We start from the raw sequence: 6,854 nt of genomic DNA, 5'->3' as shown, positions 1-6,854 counted from the left end.
TTAATACACCCTTAGGAGAAAATGTAAGAACTTATAGACTATACAAAGATTGCCAAATACTAGTAAGTGGTAAGACTATGTGTGCAGAATTAGTTGAGTTACCCATGCATGATTTTGATGTTATCCTTTGCATGGAATGACTTTACAGTTGTTATGTTTGTTTGATTTTTATAATAGAGTGGTAAGATTTTGTTTCTCTAATGAAGAGGAGGTAGTCTGGGAGGGGTATAGCTCGAGTCGTCCTAATCCCTTGATTTCGAACCTTAAGGAAAATAAAATGATTTCTAATGGGTTATATTGTCATATTGTGAGTGTTAATGATTAAGATCATGACATTCCTTCCATAGACTCAGTTCCTGTTTGGTGAATGAGTTTCTAGATGTATTTCCTGATGATTTTCCTTGAGTCCCTCCTCCTGAAGAGATTGACTATGCTATTGACTTAGAAGCCGATACTAAACCAATTTTTATTCCTCCCTACAAAATGACTCCAGCTAAACTCAAAGAGTTGAAGTTGTAGTTAAAAGATCTCACTCATATGTGTTTCATTCAGCCGGGCATATCTCCTTGGGGTGCTCCAGTGTTGTTTGTGAAAATGAAAAATGGAACCCTTAGAATGTGAATCGATTATCGAAAGCTCAACAAAGTCACTATCAGTAATATGTACCCACTTCCCAGAATAGATTTGTTCGACAAACTCCAAGGGTCTAGTTTATTCTCGAAGATTGATCTTCGTTTAGGGTACCATCAGCGCAGGGTTAGGGATTGAGATATACCAAAGACAATCTTTTATACCCATTATGGTCACTATGAGTTCCTAGTTATGTCATCTAGTCTCACGAATGCACCTGCGCATTTGTGGATCTCATTTATAGAGTTTCTCATGAATACCTGGACTCTTTAGTCATAGTATTCATTGATGAAATTATCATCTACTCTAAGTACAGGGTAGAGAATGAATAACATTTGAGACTAACCTTGAAGGTACTTAGACAATATAAGTTGTTTACCAAATTCAGCAAGTGTAAATTCTGTCTAAGATTAGTGAACTTCGTGGGTCATGTTGTGCCCGACAAAGGTGTGGAGGTAGATACCATGAAGATTCAGGTTGTTAAGAACTGGCCAAAGACTCTTACTCCCGCAGATATTCATAACTTTTTGGGATTGACTGGTTATTATCGCAGGTTTGTGGAGGGTTTTTCTTCCATTGCTGCACCACTCACAGCTTTGATGAAGAAGAAAGTAATGTTTGAATGGGTGGAGACTTGTGAGAAGAGTTTCCAGAAGCTCAAGGACTGACTCACTTAAGCGTCGGTGCTTATTTTGCAAAAGTGTGGTGACAATTAAACTCTTTATTTTGATGCATCTAGGGTTGGTTTTGGTTGTGTTCTTATGTAGGGTGGTAAGGTGATATCTTATACGTCCAGCTAGCTCAACTTTCATGAAAAGGATTATCCCACTCATGACTTGGATTTGGCGGTTGTGGTTTTTGCACTAAAATTGTGGAGGCACTACTTGTATGGAGTGCATGTGGATGTGTTCAGAGACCACAAAAGTCTCCAGTACGTGTTCACACACAGGGACTTGAATCTACGTCAGCGGAGGTGGTTGGAGCTGTTGAAGGACTATGATATAAATGTCCACTACCATCCAGGTAAGGCTAATGTTGTAGCTGATGCTTTAAGTAGGATGACCATGGGAAGTTTAGCCCACGTTGAGGATGAGAAGAAGGAGTTGGTGAAAGATATACACAGACTGGCAACACTGGCTGTGCGGTTAGTTGACTCAATTAGTGAGGGTGTTTCAATTCATCCAAGTTCTGAATTATCTTTAGTAGTTGAACTCAAGAAGGGTCAGGAAATCTTGATTGTGTGTTGATGGAGCTAAAGGACTCAGTGTAGGTTAAGATGAATTAGTCTTTTGATTTTGGAGGTGACGACATACATAATTACCACGATAGGCTCTGTGAACTTGATGTGGATGATTTGCAGACCAAGATTGTTGCAGAGGCCCATTGTTCAAGATATTCCATATATACAGATCCCTCGAAGATGTATCACGATCTTAAAAAAATCTATTAGTGGGATGGCATGAAGAACGACATTGCTTAATATGTGCCCAAGTGTCCTAATTGTCAACAGGTTAAGGCAGAAAATCTTAAGCCTAGAGGTCTTACTCTGATAATCGAGGTTCCGACATGGAAGTGAAAGGCAATTAAATTTGGACTGCGTGGTTGGTTTTACGAAGACTACGAGACAACAATACAACATATGGGGAACAGGATGACTAAGTGTTCCCACTTTATCCTTGTGAAGTCTACTTATAGTGCCGAGGATTATGCGAGACTCTACACTTATGAGATTGTGAGATGGCATGGGATTTCTTGATCAATTATTTAAGATAGAAAAGCTCAGTTCACTTCGCATTTCTTGAGATACTTCGAGAAGAACTTAGGCATGCAGGTAAAGCTTAGTACTGCCTTTCATCCTCAAACTGATGGGCATGAAGAGCGCCCCATTCAGACATTGGAGGACATGTTAAGAGCTTGTGTGATTGACTTCATAGGTAGTTGGGACGACTATATGCCTTTGATAGAGTTCTTGTATAATAACAACTATACTCTAGCATTGGGATGGCACCGTTCAAGGCATTATATGGTAGGAGGTGTAGGCTTCAAGTTAGGTGGTTCGAGGTTAGAGAGTCATCCATTTTGGGTCCAAAGATCATTTATGAGGCCTTAGAGAAAGTCAGTGTGATTAGGGACTGGTTGGCTACTGCTTACGGTCGGCAAAAGTCATATTAGGATAATAGGAAATGGCCCTTAAAGTTTAATGTTGGTGACCAGGTCTATTTGAAGATATCACCTGTGAAGGAATTGATGAGGTTTGGCAGATAGGGGAAGTTGATTCCAAGGTATGTTGGGCAATGTGAGATCCTACTGATCGTATGTGAGGTGGCCTATGAGTTGGCATTGCATGCGGAGCTAGCTTCTGTTCAACGAATCTTTCATGTTTCTATGTTAAAGAAGTTCCTACGTGATCCACCATCGATTCTACCTGTTGATGGTTTGGGGGTCGATGAAGACTTGTCCAATGAGGAGGTACCTGTTGAAATTTTAGACCGACAGAGCAAGCGGCTGAAAAATAAGGAGATTGCCATAGTGAAGGTGTTGTGGATGAATCATCTTGTTGAGGGTGCTATATGGCCCAACCCTAGACACTCTAAGATCCCTTTTCAAACCTGGTCCTATTTCGATTTCGAGTCAGGAAAAAAACAGCTCGAATGGTACGATCCCTCCGTCACCCCAGAATGAAAGGGGTGATCTCGTAGTTCTTGGTCTGTGAAAATGCGTTGTTAGGTGCTCCATTTTATTTTCCCAGTGAGGCTGAACTTAAACCTGTGCTCGAGAGATAGATGTCCATACAGGCCGAGGCCGATATGAGTTCCCGCTACCCTCATCTTTTCAGCTCTTGAGGTTAGACTTCTTACTCTTAAGTCTAAGTTTCCTTATCTCTCCATTCTTTGTTGCTACTACTTGACTGTGCATAGTGTTTATGTAATGATATGACTGGCATTGTGCTAGATTATGAGAAGTATCATTCGGGGTCGAATGTTCCTAAGGGGGGAATAATGTAACAACCCTAAAAATGGCTATGCTAAAAAATGCTTAATGTGTCTAGAATGCCTACGATTAGACCGGGTTAACACGAATCGATGAGCGTAAAACCAGATTTCTGAACCCTTGCTAGAAAAGGTTTGGTCCAGCCATGTAGGGATCTCGAATATAAAGATTTATTCATATGAGTCTTTAACGGACTTAAAAAGGGAAAATCATAGGTTTGGAGGTTCTAGGGGTAAAGTAGTTTTTTCTAGGCCATGGGTAATATCATATTACCATAAGGAAATAATTTATTTATTAATTAATTTAATTAAGTAGACGGTTCGTGTCGTCTCGACCCTAAATGACCCATTTCGCGGTGGTCACTACACCCAGGTTCGAACCTCAACGGAAGGATCCAATAAATATATTTAAATTGAGGTTTATAATTTGATTTTAAGGGATTTATGGTGATTTCACTAAGATAATTAAATAAGATATTTTAATAAATTAATAAGGAGTCCTAGTCTAACTAACTCCCAAACTAAAACTCCTAAGCCTTAACTACTCTCTCACGTTTCTCCACTCTTCTCACGTTTTCTCTGCCTACCAAAATTACAAGAACAGAAAACACAACCAAAGTTCTTTAAACTTGAAGAGATCACACAAAAAAATGTAATAAAAATATATACAAACGCTAAGTAAAAACGTTAGGCAAAGGGAGGAGTTTTCCGTGGGCTGGTGTTGGAGTTTCGAGACTTGAACTTGACTTTGATAGGGGGCTGGACAGCAGGTCGTGTGTTAAATAAACATCAAAATAAGGTATGGGTTTTCTTACTCATGGTCCCTTTCCCAAAAGACCCTTAAGATTTAGTCAATAATAATCTAAAAACTAGGATTGTTCCCCGTTGCATGTCCCTGTCACTAGCTCCAATTGATTCGTTGTTTGGATGTGTTTTCTGGTAGAATTTAGGGATGTAACGTGTTTTCGTGATGATTATGTGTATGTGTATGTATGTTTTGAATTATGTGGGTAATGAAAGATTTTTTCCGGAAATGTGTGAAACGATTATGTGGGCGCATTGTTGTGACTATTTATCACGGATTAGAGCATGAAATGGCATGTTTAAATCCTTGTATGTTATGTGCAAGAATGTGTGTATATCGTGATGTTCATATGAAGTTTAATGTGGCTGAATTGAGTGAAAACTATTAGCTAAATGAATCCATGAAAAATGCATCTAAAGATGTACTAAATGATCCATGAATTATCCTAAGAACTAGCGTGTAAATATTGATGAAAAGGAGATGGAAATCATGACTACATTTACAACATTGTGTTACCTTAATTTAGGCTAATGTTTGAAGTTTAGGAGAGTTTGAAAATATTATTTAAATGTGAGGTCAGTAGGGATTGAACCTAAGACCTCACTTAAAGAAAGCTATAATTAATTAAAATAAAAAGGAGTAAGGAACACGGGATTCGAACCCGAGTACCCTTAGCCGATTCCCCTAAAACTAAACAAAAATTAAAGAAATGAGAGTAGTAGGGTTTGAACCCACCACCTCTCAGTCAGATTTAAGGAAAAATTAAACAAAAAATAAAGGTTGAGGCGTGTGGGAATCGAACCCACTACCTCTAGGCAGAATAAAAGGAATTCAAGAGAAAATGAAAGTGGGGTTGTGGGGGTTCGATCCCACACTCTTGGTAAAAAAAAATGGTTTAAGGAAAAAGGAAATTAAAAGAAATGAGGTTGTGGGGGTTCGATCCCCGATTCTCTCATTCCGAATGAATGAAAAAAAAAAGAGAGAAGTCAATGGAAAATTAAAAGAAGGCGTTGGGGCTCGATTTCGGGTCCCCAAGCCGTGTGGGTCAAACTTATTTAAATAAAAATGTAAGTGTTGTCTAAGGGATTCGAAATCGGGTTCCCTTGCCCAATTTCAATATTGATACATAAGCCATACGTGAATAAATGTTCAAATAATGCTGCCTACATAGATCGAAATCGATGATCTTGGCATACATACAACAATTATAAGTCTTGTATCACAAAATCATGAATCACATAAACAAATTATGAATGAAGCCTCATGGCTTGTATGTATAGACCCATAAGTCTAGCATACGTTTAAAAACAAGTGAACCTAAGATGTATGTAATGAAATGATGAACTCCTAGAAGGTTTAAGTATGAGCGTGGAAATTACTAAACGGCCAAGTGCATTAGCATATAATGAAATGAACATTCACGTAAAAAGGGGTGAGAAATTATGAAGATCAAATGTGCTAAAGCTAATGAATGTGGTGACAATATGATAAGAGGTTAATGTGAAATATGAGAGCAATCCTAAATGAGCCGAAATATATATACCAAATTGTACTCACGTATGAGAGTGTAGAGTTAATGAAGCGGCCAGTATCTATGAATAGTCTAATGAAAGTATTGAGATCAATCTATACTTAATACTAATGATGAGATGACAAATCTTATATTGAGATATGATGTCCTCATACTAGAAGCCAGCTTCCATGACGTAGTAGTTGAATGAATGGAACTTTATACTAAGCACCAACAGGCTAGCTATGAGTAGTGATACCTTCTTTCAGGAAGGGCGGAAGTTTATCTAACTCTCCTGAGATGAGACTGTCAGGAATGCCGGGTACGAATCTCCTTATATCTCCTAGTCGTTGAACCTATACTTCTAATATAGGGATGTAGCAAGGTTAAATTCCCTATATAATCTAGCATGTTTTTAGTTATTTTGGTTGTTGATTCAACCTCTTTTCGGTGTGGGGTAGACAGTGGATTTCATGATGCTCACATGATCTATGTCGGGTAAAGTTAAAGTTCCCAATGAGTGAATGAGGTCAGCCTCAAATGATGCACATAATGAAATGAATAATACCAAAGGTGTTAGGATAGGATAATCATGAGGTGAGTTAGACTTATGTAATTACACTAGGTCATTCTTGTTCATTGCACAGCAAACACGATGAATGTCTTAAATTACATCCTAGGCATAGCATGTGTTTACACTAGCTTATGAATGAATGAACCACACTTTGTCTTTGCAAAAAATGCCCCCTACTTGAGGTCCCTTATATTGAGCCCTCATTTTGGTAATTCTTAATGTCAAATCCATGATTCCAAGGTCTCATGGCATATGATCGAGTTGTATGAAATATGTTAAGTGATACATGCAATATATTATGTGATATATGTAATATGGTATGTGTTATGTGAAATATGATACGTA

This window comes from Solanum lycopersicum, chromosome 11 (genome assembly GCF_036512215.1).
Source record: "Solanum lycopersicum chromosome 11, SLM_r2.1".
NCBI classification, from domain to species: domain Eukaryota; kingdom Viridiplantae; phylum Streptophyta; class Magnoliopsida; order Solanales; family Solanaceae; genus Solanum; species Solanum lycopersicum.
Note: the sequence above shows the minus strand (reverse complement) of the source record.